Source organism: Protopterus annectens, chromosome 1.part1 (assembly GCF_019279795.1).
Source record: "Protopterus annectens isolate FY-2018-M chromosome 1.part1, PAN1.0, whole genome shotgun sequence".
NCBI lineage: Eukaryota > Metazoa > Chordata > Ceratodontiformes > Protopteridae > Protopterus > Protopterus annectens.
Genome location: NC_056726.1, coordinates 1415986461 through 1416009412, shown reverse-complemented (window position 1 = coordinate 1416009412; position 22952 = coordinate 1415986461).

Genomic DNA, 22952 nt, shown 5'->3' with positions numbered 1-22952 from the left:
CTGCCTATGTGCAAATCATCATTATAGTACTACGCAATTACAAGACATGCCACAGAGATTACACATATACAGGTAGTCAGAATGGCCTAAGATCGAGGACATCAACAGGGATACTAGATTGCGGTGAGTGTATGTGGGGAGGAGGGTTCACCAGTAGGCTATGTAACAACAAGCCTCACCCCAGGGGGTACATGTTTACAGGCAGTTAGAATGCCATTTTATGATTCACGACGTCAATGGGGATAATAGATTGCATTGAGTGGATGGGAGGAGGGGGGCCTTAACATGTCACTATGGTAAAATACAACCTCAGTCCATGGACCAGACAGCCATACAGGCACACACACACACACACACACACAAACACACACACACACACACACACACACACACACACACACACACACACACACACACACACACACACACACACTGTGCATTCACAAAGATGTACACCTATGTCACACACATACAGACACTTGACATGTGTAAGATTCTACCACCTGCCTATGCCTTTCTTTCTACACTTCACTCTGTATTGATGTCTACAACAGTGGTCAGGAGAGTGAAAAACATTTGGGATGTATTCCCCACCATACGTGGCATATATGGACACACCCCCCCCCACACGTGCCAGTACTTTGAATCAAACATCTGCCTATCTCATGATAGGTATTACAGATTTACAGTACTATCACATGCGCTACAAAGCATACTGACTCTTTCCCTTGCCAACTGTACAATATATGCACAGTGGAGGTGTTTCTGTTACAGGTGTCAAGAGGTATGCCTTCAGTGTCACCCTTACTGCATTCTGCGTTGTGTGTCTTCCACTTCAATTAACAAAACCATAGCTTAGCAATTAAGGTTATTGTAGGAATGGTTGTAACACACCTGTGAACTGTTCACAGTAATCATTCATCTGCAAAGTAGCCCCACCACTTAGTAGTCATGTCCAAACATCTGTCCATACCTAAAGTACAGCTTACTGTACCTTGAGCATATCACCATATACAGTTAGCAATGTTGAGGCTGCATTGTAACAGCATGATGTACTAAGACAACAGTCACCTTCAAACATCAGACACTGCATACGCATGGAATCTAAATGCACATCAATATATGTAAACATATGCAGTCTCCATCAGTAGGTGGACTAGCAGGCCAATAGGATGCATTCCACACCTTCCCCACACCATGCATGAAACCTAGCCGAGCATTACACCATAATGGATGTTGTATTCATATACTGGTAGGACACACAACCACCTTCACTGAGTAGCAAAATGTACATTTAAGCCAACAGCACATATCAGCAAAACACACACACAGCAATATTCCATGTCATGATCCCACAAACTGTTACTTGACAGTTCCATGGTGAAGTCAGGGTGCTATAATGGTTAACAGTGAGCACATCATATTTGCCACACACACCTCATGATTACTGGAAGAGTGCCAGCAATGTGCACTGTTTGAGCTAGGCATTACACTCATTCAAGCATGTGCAAGGTTTGTGGCTTATAAACATCTCACCCCAGCATGTTCTGGCTATTGTGATAATAAGCTTAATGTCCAGACAGCACACAGCATGCATGGCTTGAAATTGTTGACATGGGGTATATGTAGGAGCTGTGGGCACACATGTGTGTACATGTCATGAATATATCACCTGTAACTACTCAGGAACATACAGAGCATAGCTGTATTTCCCTGTGTCTGTCAATACAGGCCATGTGTGTAGGTCCTATGATTCTGTTATTTGGGTATGTCTGTAGGTATTGCATTTGGTGGACATGTCTAATGACATACATGCCACATGGGTTATTGTATGATATGATAGGTGTCATGGGTGGCCAGTATAGAGGGAATATTACCTCTGTCAACATAGATATCAAACCTTATGTACTGTTAGCATTCAGCAGCCATGGACCTATCTTCCATGTGCATGTGTGCAATGAATGTAGCCATCTGTATTTAGAAAGGACAGCAACATCTATGTTATTTTCATTTATGTTGTATGAGTGTGGGACGTACATATCCAGGGCAGGTACATTTAGGTCATATCCAACCATGAGGGTGTTGTTTACTGGTGTACAGCAGCAGTCAACTGTGTTAATGCTGACAACATGCAAGGGACCCTGGTATGTGCACAACTGACCTGGTTACAAACAGTGGTATTATTGCATTGCATAACACATTATGCAACTGTGTCAATACATGGGTACTTTGCACAGTTGATGTACGGTTAGGTACAGTCCACCAATCAAAGGTTATTTGGTGTTCTACCATACTATGTCATACCACATTTATGGATGTGTGTTGGTAGTCTGAGGACTTGGTGGTGGATGTATATGAGGATACAACCTAGAATGCAGCTTTTGCCACTGTCATCTGTACCTGACTCATCTGTGATGACTTATGTTGGAGTAGTGGTCTTTATTTGTGATCAGCCTTTATGAATATGTGGACACCACCACCTGGAATGGTCCGTACCAGTGTTATGGCCCACATGTCTGGATCTGAGTTATATGGTGGTAGTGCAATTGTGCACTACAGAGCCTTCAGCCAGGTGTTCCTCACTGCACAGATGCCAGTATTCCCCATTGCAGGTTCTACATTGAGCAAATGGATTATGAAAGCCACACATCTAGCACTGATTAGCATAAGCATCCAATATAATTGTCTTGCAGGTGTCAGGGTGTTCACAGGTTCATAGGTAGGTACTAGGCTATCGGCCCAAGGGCCTACATAAGCCTAGCCAACAAGGTTCCCTGGCTTATGCCACCCAAGAAAGTTATTTTCCTGTACCACTGTCGAGCAGAGACAAAGAAGTGATCCCGGGGTGTATTTCCTATTTCCCATCCACTCATCAAGATTTTTCTTGAAGAGTGCAAATGAAGAACCTTGCTTGACATAGATGGGTAGCCTGTTCCAGAGTATGGGAAGTCTCTGGGACAGGAATCTATCCCTCCAGCATGCCCTGTTTATTGTGGTGACAAGGTTAATATCCCTAGAGCATATAGGGATTGGGATTTCTTTAGGTGTAGCATGTCCAACAGCTCTGGGTTTGACATAGCTTTATATGTTAGGCAGAGATCACCTCAGAGTAGGTGATATGCTACAGAGTAAAGCTGGAGTTTTTTGAGGTGGACAATGTAGGGCATTTGTTTGAGGCCAGTAATCCTCTTTGTGAGGTACTTCTGTAGCTTTTCCAGCTGCTGCAGATGTCTTGTGAGGTACATTCCAAAAGGGGCATTGTACTCTATAATTGGTCTAATGAGTGTCAAGTAGTTTAGGACTTTTGACTTTGAATGCCACTATATGGGTAAATGCGACCTAGGTATTATCCACACTCCCTTGAATCATGGATGAATGTGCTCTGTAACAAAGGCTTGTCTTTCAGTCATGACATCCCAGAATGAAAGACACTGGACAACCTCATAATTACAGCAGGACATTGGCTCATTGTTTTGGTCAAGCAGTTGCCACTCATACCATGACATCACTGGGAGTGGCAGTAATGTGCTTGGTATCAAATGCTACATCTAAAGTGAAAGACAGCAGCAGATGTTGTGTATATGACCAATGTCAGATATACTTAGTGTAGCGGTCCTGATAATAATGACAACTACTAACACAGATGGGAGAGGTCATCTTGACACCTGCACCTCAGTACCATTAGACAATGGGGCTCACATATTATGCATGCACATGCCACTGTTCCAATATAATGCCACTGTCCACAACATGCTATCAATGTATACCTTTCAGGGCAGCAATGTGTGTGACACATGCTGTAGTTAGCATCCACCTGTGTGTCCCAGCTAACCTATTGTCTGTCACTTCCACACATGCATGATTGTGTATACTTCCATATACAGGTATCTGGTAGTAAACCTGTATGATGTGCATATATACTGACAGTTAAATAGACACCAAATAAAAGATAGTAGCACCACAAGCAGAAGAGACACCAAATAAAAGATAGTAGCACCACAAGCAGAAGAGACACCAAATAAAGTTAAGACAGTTAAGATGTACATAGCTGTGAACCTGTGTGTTCACAATAAGAGTCAATTACAATATGTTCTGTACATGTAAGTGTATTAGCATGCACACTGTGGCCTTCTGTGGTTAGAATAGGAGTGCAAACAGCCCTGTGCTACTAAGTGTATGAGCGTACCCACTGCCACTTTGTGTAGTTTGAGTCAGTGCATCCAAACAAGCCCTTTGTTTCTAATTGTATGAGCATACCCAGTATAACCTTGTGTAGTTGTAGTCATAGTGCATCCCAAACGACCCTGTGCTACTAAGTGTATGAGCATGCCCACTGTCACCTTGTGTAATTGGAGTTAATGCATCCAAACATGTCCTGTGATTCTATGTATATGAGCATGACCACTGTAACCCTGTATAGTGATAGTAGTTGTCCATTCCACAGATGGGCATACTCCAGTTCGGGGCTTGTTGTTCTACAACTATACCTCTCAGGCCTATCTATGTCTTACCTGCAGATGATATGTCTTGTTTGTGCATACAGGTTGTAATGGACTCCTACTTTAAACACACAGGTTTACAGCTATGTACATCTTAACTGCCAGTATCCCTGTTGATCTCCTCAATCTTAGAAGGGCATTCTGACTGCCTTGAAATGTGTAACCTCTGTGGCGTGTCTTGTAACTGAGTAGTACTGTAATAGTGATCTGTAGATAGGCAGGATTTCTGATCCCATCACTAGCAACCGTGTGTGTGTGTGTGTGTGTGTGTGTGTGTGTGTGTATGTGTGTGTGTGTGTGTGTGTGTGTGTCAGCAAATGGCTGAGTGTGGTTGTGTGTGTGCATTTGTGTCTGCATCTTGTTATGACAGTGGGTTTTGCTGCTTTCCAAAGAGAAACCACCTTTTGCACTGGCCTTTATCCTTGTCATCTGCTAAACCACCCTTTTCCCCCTCCCCATTGCAAGTAATCAGTCCTGTAATGACACCCAACTCAGAAGCAGAATCAGAGTAAGTGCAATTGTATGGGTTCTGTGGCACATACCTCAACTGCATACCACTCTACTAGTTGCCTTTACATAGGCAAGACGTGTATGTACAATACTGACAAGTGTGTGCGTTTGTGTGTGTGTGACTTCCCTGTAGCCAGGCATACACATGTGTTATGTCTTTTAACATGCTGCACACCATGGTAGTCATCCGTGGTGTGTGGAGTCAATAAAATTATTACATAGTAAGGAATAGAAAAGAATAGACAGTCAAGAACGGCTAGAGATGGGTATGTTATTTTCCTGTGACACTGTTGTGCAGTGACACAGAAGTGGTCGCCGGGGTGTATGTCCATACCCATCATTCTCCCACCCAAACTCCACAATCCCCAGGGTATATTTTCTTTAGCCATCCTTCCCCACCCCAAACACCACATACACAACAACCATCCCTTCTCTGGGGAACTGTGTCAAAAAAGGGTATTCAGACGTGTGTATATATATATATATATATATATATATATATATATATATATATATATATATATATATATATATATATATGTGGCTATAACTGTGTCTGTGTATATGCATATATATATATATATATATATATATATATATATATATATATATATGTGTGTGTGTGTGTGTGTGTGTGTGTGTGTGTGTGTGTGTGTATACACATCCCGTAGGTGCATATATGTATTTAGTTATGACAGTTGTACAGATGTAGACTTGTTTATGTTGTTTCACAGAGTACAGTACATTCAAGGGTACTGTACATATGTACACAAAGTGAATATCCCATTTGTTTTCAGTACTGTGGAATACCTGCAGTGAGATGTGTATTATAAAAACCATGCAATATGTATACAACCCAGATGGCTTAGTGGTAAGATCAGCGATTTTGGTGTGCATGGTCCAGGCTTCAAGACCTGCAAGGATTGTTGATAATATCATTTAGGACTGAATAACATACTTTTAAGTGGGTGTAAATGTGTTTTTGTGACAGTAAGCAGGGGGTACACACAGGTAAAAGACATGTACAACTAGCAGTAAGCTTGAAATGCCCTTCTTTGGCAATCCTGCTGATGTCACCCACCTAGAAATACACCTCTGAGACTGCTGTAAACCAGTAATCTCTTTATTGTGTCCTGTAACTGTGTAGTGCTGTAGTCTGATAAACTAGTTTGGTAAGTGTTCTAATCTCAGACATGCCAACTGTTTGCGTGTGTGGCTATCTGCAGAGAAGGGAACACTGCTTTTTAGAGTATGCACACTCATTACAATTTACATACTCACCTTTCGCAATCCTGCTGATGTCACCCACCTAGAAATACACCTCTGGGACTGCTGTAATCCCATAATCTCTGTAGCACGTCAGGTAACTGCATACCACTGGAGTGTGATTTAGAACTGTGGTAGGGTTCCATCCACAACTATGGCACTTATGTATGTTTTCTGTGTGTATCAATGTCTGTGTAGGGACCAACACATTACAGCCGACTCACTTGCAGGACATTTACAATGCCCTACTTTGGTAATCCTGCTGTTGTCATTCCTTGTCAAATAAACCTCTGGGAAACAAGTTCCCTAGTAATCCTCGTGGTGTGTCCTATAACATCAGCATGCAGTAGTGTGATATAGATCTTAGTCATGGGTTCTATACCCGCACATGTCAGTTGTGGACCTGTTGTGTGTGTCTCACCGTCTGTTTTGGGAGAAATGCATTTTGGGATACTCACTTGCAAGAAATTTGAAATGCCCTGCTTTGGTAAACCTGCTGATGTCATTCCTTGTGAAATACACCTTTGGGGAGAGGGAAGCCCTGTAATTTCATTAGCACATGCTATAACTGTATAATGCTGTAGGGTGATAAACTAGTTAGGTAAGAGTTCTATTCCAAGACATGGCAGGTGTGTGTTTGACAGTCAGAGCCTGTGTGGAGGTGGCTGTGAGTGTCTAACCACTGGACATGCTGAGGAGTGGGTTTTGTAGTTTTCCTATATGGTGGCCATATTATATGTCACAATGTCCACCTCACGAGGATTACAGATTTTAATCAGCCAACAGACTGGGTTGGCAAGCCATACCCGTACATCTGGCAAAAGGCCTGGTGAACAAAGTAAGCAACCCTACTATTACCCAGAATACAGTCTGAACACGTGTCATACACAAACACACTTGCCTAGAATATCCCGCTATGTTGCTAGTACCCTGCACATTGTTGACAGATAGTAGGCATGGTGTGATTGCAGTGGGCTGCAGAGGGCATGGCGCCCTGTCCAACAGTACAATAGGCACATAATTGCGGACAATGCGCCTTCAATATTTTCCCCACTGGATGCCTACAACATATGTGGTGCCATCAAATGATTCACAAAGGACATGCAATGCCTTACACACATGCCCTGTATGGACAGATGCCACTGACACCAGGGAATACCTGTATCATGCTATCAATGCAGGTGCAGGGTCAACCTGCCATCTATTAGCAGTTCCTGCCACACCAGGCCAGTACTGGCATGGCCAGTATTGGCACATCTGATGATAGTATGTGTACACAACATGTGCCAGGCAGACCAGGTACACTTAAACATGTCACTGTACATTATTGTGGGACATGCACATCCCAGGCAATGTCCATGTCAAGGACTATCAAACACAGACATGGCATGCATTGCAAAGCAATGGCCACACACAATGGTAATCAGGATGACAGGACAGTACATACAATACCCATCTGTGTGGGACATTGCAGACACTACACCACTGAACCACACTGTAGACCATTGTCAGGTGGCCTGATGCCAAGGATTACCGCTCACCCAGCCTTGTACAGCCATCTTGCACAGCCAACCACTACACACCCATGAAGCAATGCACACATGCATGTCAGTACTGGCACCTTGTGTCTGCATGTGGAGCATGATGTTCCCGACCACAGTCACACTCAGTGTAACTCCCATTGGCATACTGACTGATGTCAGACATGTTTACATGCCCTAGCCCATAGAAACTCAGAATATTCCCTGTGGTGCATGTAATACCTGTGCATTACTGTAGTGTGGCAAATTGAGTAGTTAGAAAGTGTACTTGCAAGCCTACCAAAGTGTGCCAATGTGTCCCTTAGAGAGTGTGGTTGTGTTGACAATGACATCTGTTCATGTGGACAGCCATGTGTGCTACACCTAATGTATGTCTACTATATCTCTGTTGCAGATGTCGCTCACCAGCACACTTATATGTTCTTACAGCACACCAACATGTCAGTTATGTGGCACATTGAGTAAATGCATACATTTGTAATAGTAATGGCTAGTCAGCCAGGGGTTTGAACCCCTGTACTGGTAGGTGTGTGACAGACAATACGTAGGTTTTAGTCTCCCAGGCCTTCTCTGATGTACTTTGCCTCTGTTTGTCCCTTCCACACACTCTCTGGTGGATGTGGAGGTGTAAACCTGCTCAGCAGAGCTTGTGTTCTGTAAGTGATGGTCATGATCAGGTGATGGCCTCTGCACCTATTGCAGTCCTCCTCTAGCTGATTGCAGGTGGAACACCTGTGGTGACATTCCCATAGCTAATTGCATGGAAACACAGTACAATATCTAGGAACATCATGTTGGTGTTTGCCGATGACAGTCGCTGTGAGTGGAACCTGGATCTGGTGTTTGGTAAACAGCATCACAGATGATATCTGGATATTCCTCAAACAACATACACAGTGGAAAATAGCCTAAAGACAGGAGGGTGATGTGCCAGACATGACTACAGCATGTAAGTGTAGCTATGCTTCATTCAGACTACTGCCAATTTAACAGGTTGTGTGTGATAATGGCTAGTCTGCATGTTTTAATAACTGACAAGACAGTGCTCTGTTTGTGAGAAAACTCACATCTGTAGGGTCATCTGTGGACTGGTCAGTGTGTGGAACCATTTGTTTCTTGTGTTACTCACAGAACACACATCTGTGAAATGCAGAAGCATAGTGTGAGCACTGCAGTCAGTACACGGTGACAGTGATGAGAGTTACTGCCATCACATCCTTGATTGGACATACGTCACATGAAACAGTGGTATGACAGTCACTGCCTGAGGTTCTCATAGTAACATGCCAATAATGGGCCACTGTTCATAGCGGCAGTCACAAGTCATCTACACTTTGGACAGATGTCATGCAGTTTATATGCATGTGTTGTGCTCCCTCTGCAAATGTATGACATCTATTGTGTTATGCTGATGGTAATATCTATGCATGCTGCTATACGTAATCTTAAATGCTGTTGACTATTAGTAAGCCTTATCTGTGTTTAAACTGCAAGACCATAGGCTGTATGAGATTAGAGGTCCCTGCGGAACCACCTGTCCTATGTCAGCTGGCCATGGCACCGGGCGCCAGTATATCTGGGGCCCAGCCTTAGACCTCCACCTCTGTTGGCTCTGCACCACCTTCTGGTGAACCACCACAGAGGATGGGGCTTGCCCCCTAGGAGCAGGTCCAGACAGGAACTTGTCAGCCATCATACAGTCCAGGATGTGGTGTGTAGGGGGCAGAGTGTCACATTTAGAGGGTGAGCCTGCCCCTCCTAGACAGCCCCCAGCACAGCCACCTTTACAGCTGTTAAGGTGCAGTGGTGGCTGCCCATGGGTGGGGACCTCCGTCCCACTGTTTCCATTTTGGAGCTCATGGGCTTGTGACTGCCAAACACCCCTCTCCGTCCAAGGTGTATCCCCCCCACATGTGTCATATACTGCCCCTGTATGCTGTCTTGTCTGCCATCCTACCTAACCTATCTTCCACAAACATACCTACTCTCCTTCCCCAACATCCCACTCTCACCTTACGAAAATGGAAACGAAAGGCCAATCTGTTCCCAGAACAACTTTTGTCCCATACATAGCTGTCCATTTCACACATGTATCCACTGGACACATGTAACATTTTTAATTTGCATCACAGCATACTACTGTTGCCCTCACCCCTCTCTCAGGCACACGATCCTGGTATGCACATGACTCCTAAAAGTTCCAGGTACACGTGATCCAGGCAACCCCATTGTACACACAACACTACTGGTCCCTCTATGTTACCCCATTTAACTTTTTAATGATGATGATGTTGCACACATAACCTTGCAAGAGTACTGTTCTCACATAATGATTGGACAGGAACTCTTTTGTTAATGTAAATAAAATGCACAAAGTAATGTATTTGGGCAATGTACAAATGTTTGCGTGTATTAACGACACATGTCTGTCTGAGGGAATCTTGATATTACATAGGACAACACTACTACATAATACAGGAGTTGCTGGTGTTTCCCTTTTCATTCTGTTTTAATGCTTTGTTGTCACATGGTACATTCTTGTTTTATATATATATATATATATATATATATATATATATATATATATATATATATATATATATCTGTCTATGTATGTATATGTTACTGGACATAAACACACACACATACATCTACATAATGGAATACATTTCCTATACTGTTGAATGACTGTGCTGGATGATATGTTTGTGATAACATCCCATGTTTGTATATCTGCCATGGCTTAGTGGTAAATCACATTGGCTATGGTGAGCAGGGTCCTGGATTCAAGCCTTGCAGAGGCTGTTTATTTTGTTGCTGGGCCGAACAAGGACCGCTGGATACGGAGTGATTAAGGCACTTTGAAGCAGTTATGAGTGGGTGTGCACAGGTTTGCGTGATGGTAAGCAGTGGTTACTTTTGGTTACAAGCCAGACAACACCTGCACACCTAGGCCCATAATTGCATACCCATAGTTTCCCCCACCTGCCCCTCCTCTACACCACTCATCCTTACTGTGGTGCAGGTGGAGTCTAACCACACCACTACACACTGCCCACTCTCCGTGTGTCAGGACTCATGTTGTACGTTGTCATGGGTCATCAGGCTTGCTCAACCTACTTGCCCATGTACGTCTACAGCCTGGTTTGATGACTCATTACAGGAACTGACTCCGATGATCAGTAATTTTTGGGGTGCCCCACAAGGGAAATTGATGTCTTTGTTTCAAGATTAGACCTGGCAGGACTCTTCCACTGGTAGTATCCTGCCTGTGGTCTGGGAAGCAGTGGTGTGTTTACTTGTATTGTGTGTCTGTATGTTTCACCAGTCTAGCTGGGGTTGGGTGGGTTGATGCTACATGTTACACGTTTGTTGATTGGACCCCTCACCCCCATATGCACAGCCTGTGAACATATGTAATTTGTAACTGCTGTATCATATCCTAGCTATATACATGTGTATATTTACACACGCACACACACACACACACACACACACACATATATATATATATATATATATATATATACAGATATATCTGCATATGTATACATACATGTATATATTTATATATTGCTGTCTATATATATCTAATGACATATGGGTATATGGGTGTCTGCATATGTATATATCTATATGTGGGTATGTATATGTATTCTGTCTCTGTATGTATACATTTGTACTATGGAGAGGGAGAGGTATATCTCCATGTAGCTATGGGTAGATATACACACACATACCTCTACATATATACATCTACATCTGGTTATTCCATTCCTTGCCACGTAGATTACACTTTGCTGCAGTGGGACTCGAAGCGGGTGTGGCTGCTCATTGGGCGATGCCTCTGCCCAATGAACACTTTTGCTTACATCCCTGGGGCTGTCCATACAGACCCACATCAGCCAACACCTGCACACCTAGAGCTATAATTAGCTACCCATAGTTCCCCCACCCGCACCTCTTCTACAGCACCCATACTTACTCTGGGTGCAGGTAGGTTCTGAACACACCACTACACGCTGCCCACTGTCCACTTCACGGGATCCATGTCATACGTTGTCTTGACCCATGGGTCATCAGGCTTTCACACTCTTGTATTCTGGGTATGTGCACACCCTGGCCAGAATGGTCATCGTATCGCCTTCCTTTGGTTATATGTCAATTTCTGGTGCTTCCTGCAAGGGATGCTCTTGTCTGTGTTCCAAGATTAGATTTCATGGATACACTGTGTACCCTCCCCCTGGTTGTATCCTGCCTGTGGTCTGGGGAGCAGTGGACTATTTACATTGTTTGCGGGTTTGTGTATGTTTCCTCTGTCTGGCTGGGGGTGGGTGGGAAGGTCATGCTACATGTTACATGTTTCTTGCTTGGGCCCCTCACTTCCATTGGTATAGCCTGTGAACATATGTCATTCTTGTGTGCTGTTTCCTATCATAGCTGTATATCTGTGTATATCTACATGCACACACACACACACACACACACACACACACACATAAATATATATCTTTTTCTTCTTCTTTTCGGGTTTTCCCGGTTAGGGGTCGCCACAGCGGATCATCTCTCTGCTCATGATTGGCAGTGGAGTTTTATGGTGTCGAGTTGCCAGCCTGTCGCCCAACTTTCCACTGAAGGCACACATATGCACACACTCACACCTAGGGCCAATTTGGAGTGTCCAATCCACCCACAGCATGTCTTTGGGATGTGGGAGGAAACCGGAGCACCTGGAGGAAACCCACGTAACCACAGGGAGGACATGCAGTCTCTGCACAGAAGGCACCACAGCCGAAGATCGAACCGGAGAACCTCTTGCTGTGAGGCGACAATGCTATGTCTGCAACTATATATATATATATATCTATATATATATCTATATATATATATATATATATATATATATCTGTATATATATATATATATATATATATATATATATATATATATATATATATATATATATATATATATATATATATATATATATATATATATATATATATATATATCGACAGCACATTTGATCGAAACTCATTTGGTCGACAGCATGTTTGATCGAAAACCAGTATTCATGGCAATTAACAGGGAGTTTTCCCCTTCCCAAAGTTGTGCGACCCTCGAGTTGATATATATAGTTAGTGGGGGTGTGGGGGGCACAGCCCCCACATTGGGGGGTGTGGGGGCGAAGCCTCCCAGTTATATTCATTTAAAAGAAGAAAATTAAACAAAAAGTACACAGTTTAAAATGAAAATAGGTGGGGGGCTTTGCCCCCCCACACCCCTTAATGTGAGGGGTTGTGCCCCCCACACGCCCCTAACTATATATATCAAATCCAGGGTCGCACAACTTTGGGGAGGGGGAAAACTCCCTGTCAATTGCCATGAATACTGGTTTTCGATCACAGTAGTCTTTCCTTTGATAACCACATCGCCACAGTAGTCAGGAAATCCTGCTACGTGGCACACCTCATCACAAAAGGTTTCTCATCCAGAAAAAAAAGAGGTCATTGTTCCCCTCTACTCATCACTCATTAGACCCATTATAGAGTACATCGCCCCTTTTGGTATGTACCTCATAAGACATCTACAACAACTGGAAAGGCCGCAGAAATACCTCACAAAGAGGATTACCGGCCTCAAACAGATGCCCTACGCAGACCATCTCAAAAAACTCCGGCTTTACTCCGTCGCATATTGCCTACTCAGAGGTGATTTCTGCCTAACATACAAAGCTATGTCAAACCCAGAGCTGTTGGGCATGCTCCACTTAAAGAAATCCCAATCCCTCCGAGCTACACGCTCTAGGGACCTAAACCTTGTCACCACAATAAACAGAACATGCTGGAGGAATAGATTCCTGTCACAGAGACTTCCCATACTCTGGAATAAAGTACCTATCTATATCAAGCAAAGCTCCTCATTAGCACTCTTCTGATTGGATGGGAAATAGGAAATTCACCCCGGGGATCACCTCTGTGGCTCTGCTCAACAGTGGCACAGGAAAATCATTTTCTTGGGTGGCAGTAGCCAGGGTACCTTTTTGGCTGGGCTTGTATAGGCCCCAGGGCCGATAGCCTAGTACCTATCTATGAACCTATGAAATGTGCTGTCGACCAAATGTGCTGTCGATCAAAAGTAGTAGATCCATATATAGATATATATATATATATATATATATATATATATATAAATATATATGTCTGTAAGGCAATGCATACCCCACGCAAATGCACTTAAACACGCTTACTGATGCTTATTTATGCGTAAACCTGCTTATTAGTACCTTATTCATTATGACACAGACAATTCGCTCCAGTTCACTTTTAATTGTTATTATGCAGGTTATACAGCAGACAGATGTCGAAATATGTTCATATACAGATTACAAATGGAAAATGGTATGTGCTGCAGTGGGATTCATATCAGAAATGTCTTTTCGTTTGGCGGATGCTCTAACCACTACCCTATTGCTGTGCTGCTTCATTTCCATATATACCCATATACCCATGAATCCTAGTTCCTCAAACACCCACCCTGACACTTCATTAACAAGCAGTCATTCATTCTCCAGTTGGATACACGGTGTATCCACACAACTACACATTGGCCACGCCCTTCTCCTGTAGACCCATACCATGTGTTGACTCACTCCATGTATCCTCAGACATCCCAAACATTTAGTCCACAAACATTGGTGAAATGAGTGACCAAATGGACACTATTCAAGATTTTTGGGTTGTCCCACCTGGGACACACATGTCTTTATTTCAAGATTAGACTACTTCATTACATTACTCCCATTAACATGACACCACAATAAATTAATAAGTATGACTATGTGGTAACGCACACGTTACACATGAGAGCTAATGATGTACAAGTTCTGTGAAATTATATTACAAATAGGACCAGTTTAGTTATTGGCGTTACCATAGCAGGCAGATCACAGGAATGATTCTGTGTGAGAAATTCCTCAAATTTGATTTTTTGAGAACAGCACTGACTTCGGATATTGTACACACTTCTGCGTTTAGCAGTTTCATCACTTCCCTCTTATGTACAACCTATTAATCTATCTACTGTCGAGGTGTGTAGGGGCACTTTCATGTTATTTATGTCTGCAAAAGGAATGAATGTGTTACAGGGAATGTACATCTACATATAGATGCATGCATGTGTATATGGATTTATATTTATAATGAGCTCACTGACCTCCACGAGGTGGTCCAATTAGAACCAGGCCATCCAACCCTGCCAAGCCTGGATCCATAATTTCATACCCATAGTTCCTCCACCCCACCCAAGTTTGACATACATGCAAACCATCCATTTTACAGTTGCTATCACAGCCATGCCACACCTCCACACATTGACCTCTCCCCAGTGTTAGGGGCCCTACACGTATGTTGTCCCAACCCATGTATTATTAGGCTGTCCCACCATTTAGTCCTTGAACATACCTGCCCTTGCTTGTGTAATGGTCGGAGGTCCAACCATCTTAGCAATTTTTGGGTAGTCCCACCAGGGACTACTCTGTGATTGTTTATAAAGTAGACTTAGCAGATTGACAATGTTACTCCCACTCGTAGTATCCTGCCTGTGGTGTGAGCAGCAGTGCTTTGCTCACCCCTGCCCAGCTTGATATGACATATGCTGACAGCACTAAATAATACTGGAGTTGCTGTTGATTCCCTTCTCATTTTTTTGTATGCTTTATTGTCACGATGTTCATTTTTCATAGATATATATGTTATATATATATCTGTACATACACATGCACATACATGCTGGGCACTGCTTACACCCAAGCAAGTGCACTTAGACTTGCTTACTGGTACTTATGTATGTTTACTACTACTTATTTGTGCTTACACCTGCTTACTAGTGCCTTATTCATTATGACACTACCACTTTGATTGAATGACATTAGATAAACATTTCATGCGGTACTCCAGTTCACATTTACATGTTATTATATAGGTTATACAGCAAAACAACATTCCACATGGAAAATGATATCTGCTATAGTCGGACTCGAACTGTGACTGGCTGTTTGTTAGACAGATACTCTAACCACTACACTATTGATGTTAACGTTGATTCTGCATGTTTTTCTCTATATGGATGATTTTGATGTGTAAGCTATGCTAAGCAGGGGGCAGCAACATGCAAACATGCTGCGCTTCGCTTACACTTTCAATAATGAAGTAATACAAATGTAAAATAGGGACACGGGGAATCTAATTGTGAAAGTTCTAGGAACGGGGCTCAACATTCCACTATGTGCTTGTGTGTTTCCTGCTTTGATTTTGTTTCAGTGTTTGTGGACACTCTTGTATGCTTAGCATACATTTCAGTATCCAAGGACACTGAATTAATTGCTTACTATTAGAGGTGGGCTCTAATAGTAAACATAGTAGGTTGCGCAACTGTGGGGGCATGTTTCCACCTCCGTAGAGCACTTAAACACATCCCCTGCACTTGCACACGTTTCCTGTGCACGTCGTGGGTGCAGCAGCGTGCCCTCATAAATATTCATATGGCACTGCTGCACCATCTGTAATGAGGACGCTCGGCGCAAGGCTAAAACCGTCCTTGCACCGAGCTTCATGAATCCCGGGGATTATCTTTTTTACTTGTTTTTTTAACTATTATTTATTTATTTATTTATTTTACATTTGTTAACCGTGGGTGGCTGACGGAGCAAAAAAGACCCTTTTTCATCAGAGGCCTGGGGAGAAAAGCTCCACACAGAAAAATAATTACAGATACATTTAGATATTTAGACATTATCAGTATACACACAAATTATACTATACATGTATTTACAGTGGTATGCAGTACATCAACAGTTACAGTGGAGAGAAGAAACAAGAAAATATTAATTTAAAAATAAAGGTAATTGATAGATTTGTGGTGTACAGCTGAAATTTGGAACATAGGTAGAATACATACATAGTACATAGGTACAGTACATACATTGTACATTGGCCAGTGTTTGTGAGTAAGAGTGAAAACTATTATCAAACACTCTAGAATCAGTATGTGTACCTTATCCACTTTCACTAGCCTGGGAAGCAGTCATTGCACTGCCAATTTTGCTTGAGATGTTGCCTAATCAGGTTTTTAAAGGAGGCTATGGATGATGTGTTTTGTATGCTAGTGGGGAGAGAGTTCCATTTTCTAGCCTCTGAACTACTAAATAGTGTGTCTCCAAAGCTATTATAGCTGTTGGTGACTTCTAGTAGTAGTTTGCTTGATGATCTAAGATGCCTTTTGGCTGAGTGACGTACTAGGTTTTTGAGGGCATGACTCTTATTGGGGAGGTAATAGATAGAGTGACAGAGGCAGAGCTGATTGTAGGTTAGGAGGTTGGGCAGTTCAAGCCAGTGAAGCTGGCTCAAAACAGTACAGTGATGAGTTCTATATGAGCAATTTGCAGCAAAATGGGCAGTTCTGTTATAGCAGGCTTCCATTTTGCTTAGTTCAGTTTTGTTGAGTTTAGTCAAATGGGAGATGCATAGAATAGGGTGGATAGAAGCTGGGAGCGAGCAATGGCTGATCTTGTGTTGTTGGTAAGAAACGGTTTGATAATGTAGAGTTATCCCAGTTTGGCACGCACTTTTTTAATAGTTAAGTTTAGATGACTATCACATTTTAGATGGGAGTCTATGGTTATTCCCAATAGCTTAGCCTGTGCCACTGGAGGGATTGGAGTAGCATTTGCAGAGTAGATAGTGAATTGACTGTTATCACTGTTTTTGTTAGAACTGGTTATAATCATAAGCTGATTTTTATTTGGATTAAGGATAAGTTGGGCTTTGGTAAGGTAGTTTTCAATATCAGAGAATGCCAGTTGAGTTGTTTGCAGAAGGGCGGGAATACTTTGTGCAACAGATTAAGGTAGTACTGTCTACATACTGAATGATAGATGCATGCTGTGTGGAGGTATGGAGGTCATTTGTGAAGACTGTGAACAGTAGTGGTCCTAAGATAGAACCCTGTGGGACTCCTATAGTTATAAGCAGCTGAGGAGAGAGAGCATTTTCCCATTTTACAGCTTGGCACATGTCAGTTAAGTAGCTTTGGAACCATGTAAGAGTGGAATTTGATAGGTGATATTGGTTTAGTTTGTTTAGCAAGATTTGGTGTGAGACTGTGTCAAATGCTTTGGACATATCCAAAAAAAGAGTTGACACCTGTAGGCTTTTGTTTTAGAGATCGTTTATTGTGTCTGTGAAGCAGAGGAGGGCTGTAGTGGTACTATGGGCAGGTCTGAAACCATGTTGAGTAGGTGACAGGATATTGTTGTCTAGGAGATATTTTAGCACCTGGGTATGGATGTGTTTGTCTAGGATTTTGGCCAGGGGGAAGATTATAGCAATTGGTCTATAGTTATTAAGTTCAGTGGAGGCCCCACCTTTATGTATGGGTGTAACACAGGATATTTTCCAGAGTTTGGGCACATAGTTTTCAACAACTGATCTGTTTATGAGAGAGGAGACTGGGATAGCAATAGCTTCTGCTGTGAGTTTCAAGAAATAGCTGGGGAGTAGGTCATCTGCTGTTGACGAGATTTTTAGTTTGGAGAGCATGCTTTTGATTGAGGTGGTGGAAACTGTTTTGAGGGTAAAGCTTGTATGAGTATTATTTATGTTAGGGGGGTAGTGCGGTTGGAACTGTCCTATGATACTAGGGAAAGAATCAAGTTCACAAAGTGGGAGTAGAACTGTGTTTCAATGGGAACTTTAATGTCAGGGGTGGTTTGTTTGGGGGTAGCCTTTGGGTCGGTTTTAGTAGCTGGTTTACATTTTTCCAAAATTTTGGGGGGTTGTGTTGGTATTTAGTTTGCAATGTTATGTAGTAGGATGTTTTGTCCAGCCTAATGCATTTTTTGCACAGATGCGCAGTTCTTGGTACCTAGTTAGACTTTGTGTTTCTTTGTTTTTTTGATAGTAAAACCAGGCAGTGTCTCTGGACTTGAGGATTTGTTTAGTTTCTTTACTAAGCCAGGGGTTTGTAGAGGTGCTAACCTTGATTTTGCGCAATGGAGCAACAGTGTCTATGTGTTGTAGAAATGTTTTTTTGAAATATGCTACAACCTGGTCAAGTGGGAGGGTTTTTAGGGGGGTCCAGTTACAGTTATAGAGTAGAGTATTGAGGACCTCAGGAGAGAAATTCTTTGTGTTTCTAGTGGATTTATAGTTAGTGGTTTTGCATATGCTTGTTCTACTACATATACAGTTATTATGTTGTGGTCACTTAAGGGATCTGGGAGACTGCCTGTGTGGGGGATATAATGTGGGGTTGTCAGTTAGGACCTAGTCAAGGATAGATTCCCTTTTAGATTTTTTTATCACATCTAGTTGGAATTTGGACTAGCTGCTGGTAGCCATGGAGATTTATTAGATTACTTGGTGGTTCTGATATACAGGTGAACCAATCTAGGTTGAAATCCCCCAGAATAAGGATTTTTTGTGAGCATATGGAAGAACACCAGAATATGACGTCTTCAAGGCTAGCAGGTCTATTACCAGGTGGAATATAGATCACAATCATGGTGATGATCTTTTTAGGATGAATTTCAAGTTGTGAGATAAGTATGTCCCAATAATTGTGGAGGGGTTGAGTTTGGTATTTGAAGTAAAGTTAAGTTGTACTTATACATACAGTAAGGCAGTTCCACCCCCCTTATGAAGTGGTCTGTCTTGTCTAATGATATTGTAGCCAGTAGGGAGAGAGGCAGAAGGCATGCCCGAAGGCAGGTAATGGCTAGGACTGTGATAGTGAGGGTCAGAACTTTGAATGTTGACAGTATGACTGGTATAGGGAGGGAGCTAGCTGATATGATGAACCAAAGGACTGTTGGTATATTGTGTGTGCAAGAGAGCAGATGGAAGGGGAGCAAGGCTAGGTGTATTGGAGGCGGTTTCAAATTGTTTTATCATGGTGTGGATGGGAGGAGAAATGGCATAGGCATTATCCTGAAGGAACAGTATGCTAAGAGTGTTTTTGAGGTGAAAAGAGTGTCGGATAGAGTGATGTTTATGAAGCTGGAAATTGATGGTGTAATGATGAATGTTGTTAGTGCATATGCTCCACAAGTTGGGTGTGCGATGGATGAGAAAGAAACATTTTGGAGTGAGTTGGATGAAGTGGTGATGACTGTACCCAAGGGTGAGAGTTTGGTGATTGGAGCAGATTTCAATGGGCATGTTGGTGAAGAGAACAGAGGGGATGAGGAAGTGATGGGTAGGTATGGTGTTAAGCAAAGGAATGCAGAAGGTCAGATGGTAGTGGATTTTGCAAAAAGGATAGACATGGCTGTGAGGAATAAGTATTTTAACAAGAGGGAGGAGCATAGGGTGACATACAAGAGTGGAGGAAGATGCACACAGGTGGATTATATCTTATGTAGAAGGGCCAATCTGAAGGAGATTGGAGACTGTAAAGTGGTGGCAGGGGAATGTGTAGTTAGGCAGCATAGGATGGTGATTTGTAGGATGACATTGGTGATCAAGAAGAGAAGGATGAGTGTGAGGGCAGCACCAAGGATCAAATGGTGGAAATTGAAAAAGGGTAATTGTGATATGATGTTCAGGGAAGAGTTAAGACAGGCACTGGGTGGCAGTGAAGAGTTACCTAATAGCTGGGTAACTACAGAAGAGCTAGTAAGAGAGATGGCTAGAAGGGTGCTTGGTGTGACATCTGGAAAGAGGGAGGAGGACAAGGAGACCTGGTGGTGGAATGAAGAAGTACAGGAGAGTATACAGAGAAAGAGGCTGGTGAAGAATAAGTGGGATTGTCAAAGAGATGAAGAAAATAGACAAGAGTTTAAGGAGATGAGGTGTATGGCAAAGAGAGAGGTGGCGAAGGCTAAGGATAAGGCGTATGAAGAGTTGTATAAAAGGTTGGACACTAAGGAGGGAGAAAAGGACCTGTACCGATTGGCTAGACAGAGGGACAGAGCTAGTAAATATGTGCAGCAGGTAAGGGTGATAAAGGATAATGAGGGAAACATACTCACAAGCGAGGAGAGCGTGTTGACCAGATGGAAAGAGTACTTTGAGGGGTTGACGAATGAAGAAAATGAGAGGGAGAGAAGGTTGGATGATGTGCAGATAGTGAATCATGAAGTGCAGTGGATTAGCAAGGAGGAAGTAAGGATACCTATGAAGAGGATGAGGAACAGAAAGGCTGTTGGTCCAGATGACATACCTGTGGAAGCATGGAGGTGTTTAGGTGAAATGGCAGTGGAGTTTTTAACTATGTTGTTTAATGAAATCTTGGAAAGTGAGAGGATGCCTGAGGAATGGAGAAAAAGTGTTTTGGTGCCAATTTTTAAGAATAAGGGTGATGTGCAGAGCTGTAGTAACTACAGAGGGATTAAACTGATCAGTCACAGCATGAAGTTATGGGAAAGAGTAGTGGAAGCTAGGTTAAGAAGGGAGGTGATGATTAGTGATCAGCAGTATGGTTTCATGCCAGGAAAGAGCACTACAGATGCAATCTTTGCTCTGAGAGTGTTGATGGAGAAGTACAGAGAAGGTCAGAAGGAGTGGCATTGTGTCTTTGTGGATTTAGAGAAAGCATATGACAGGGTGCCTAGAGAGGAGTTGTGATATTGTATGAGGAATTCGGGAGTGTCAGAGAAGTATGTAAGAGTGCTACAGGATATGTACAAGGATAGTGTGACAGTGGTGAGGTCTGCAGTGGGAGTGACAGATGCATTTAAGGTGGAGGTGGGATTACATCAAGGATCAGCTCTGAGCCCTTTCTTATTTGCAATGGTGATGGACAGGTTGACAGATGAGATCAGACAGGAGTCCCCGTGGACTATGATGTTTGCAGATGACATTGTGATCTGTAGTAAGAGTAGGGAACAGGTGGAAGAGACCCTGGAGAGGTGGAGATATGCTCTAGAGAGAAGAGGAATGATGGTCAGCAGGACAAAGACAGAATATATGTGTGTGAATGAGAGGGCGGATAGAGGAATGTTGAGGATGCAGGGAGTAGAGGTTGTGAAGGTGAATGAGTTTAAGTACTTGGGATCAACAGTTCAGAGTAATGGTGACTGTGGAAGAGAGGTGAAGAAGAGAGTACAGTCAGGATGGAGTGGGTGGAGAAGAGTGTCAGGAGTGATTTGTGACAGACAAGTACCAGTAAGAGTGAAAGGGAAGGTTTAAAAGAGGGTAGTGAGACCAGCTATGTTATACGGGATGGAGACAGTGGCATTGACAAAAAGGCAGGAGTCAGAGCTTGACGTGGCAGAGTTGAAGATGTTAAGATTTGCACTGTGTGTGACGAGGAAGGACAGGATTAGGAATAAGTATATTAGAGGGTAAGCCCAGGTTGGAAAGTTTGGAGACAAAGCCAGAGAGGCAAGATTACGTTGGTTTGGACATGTGCTGAGGAGGGATGCAGAGTATATTGGGAAAAAGATGCTAAGGATGAAGCTGCTAGGTAACAGGAAAAGAGGAAGGCCTAAGATAAGGTTTATGGATGTGGTGAAAGAGGACATGCAGGTGGTTGGTGTGACAGAGTAAGATGCAGAGGACAGGAAGAAATGGAAGCAGTTGATCTGCTGTGGCGACCCCTAACAGGAGCAGCCGAAAGAAGAAGGGAGTTAGTTATGTTTTTATATAGGCAGGTTTCTGTTAAAGCAACTACGTCTGGGGTGTAGTATGCTATTGTAGTCTGGAGTTCAGGTATTTTATTTTTGATACTTCTAATATTAATATTTAGCATTAAGAGATGGTTGATTTTTGCTGAAGTTGTTGGTTTGCCCAGGGATGAAGATAGTGGGGGTATTATGTTCTGATAATTGGGTTGGAGAAGTTTGTGTTTGACAGGATGGATTTGGGGCTAGGTTGGGGTGGATGTCCCCACTTATGGTGAGCCTGGTGTTGAAATGGTGATACAGATGTTTGAGTTTGGTGATGAGTGTGAGAATGTATTGTGTTTTTTTTTTGGAGAAAGAATGAGAGCATATGTGTTTAGCTTTGAATTGGTCAGTTATGTAGTTCTTAAACATTGCGGGCAAATATTATAATGTGTGGTGTCTGTATATGAGAGTGCATAATATAGTGTTGTGCTACTAAGTTTAGGGATATTGCTAGAGTGATAACTTGGA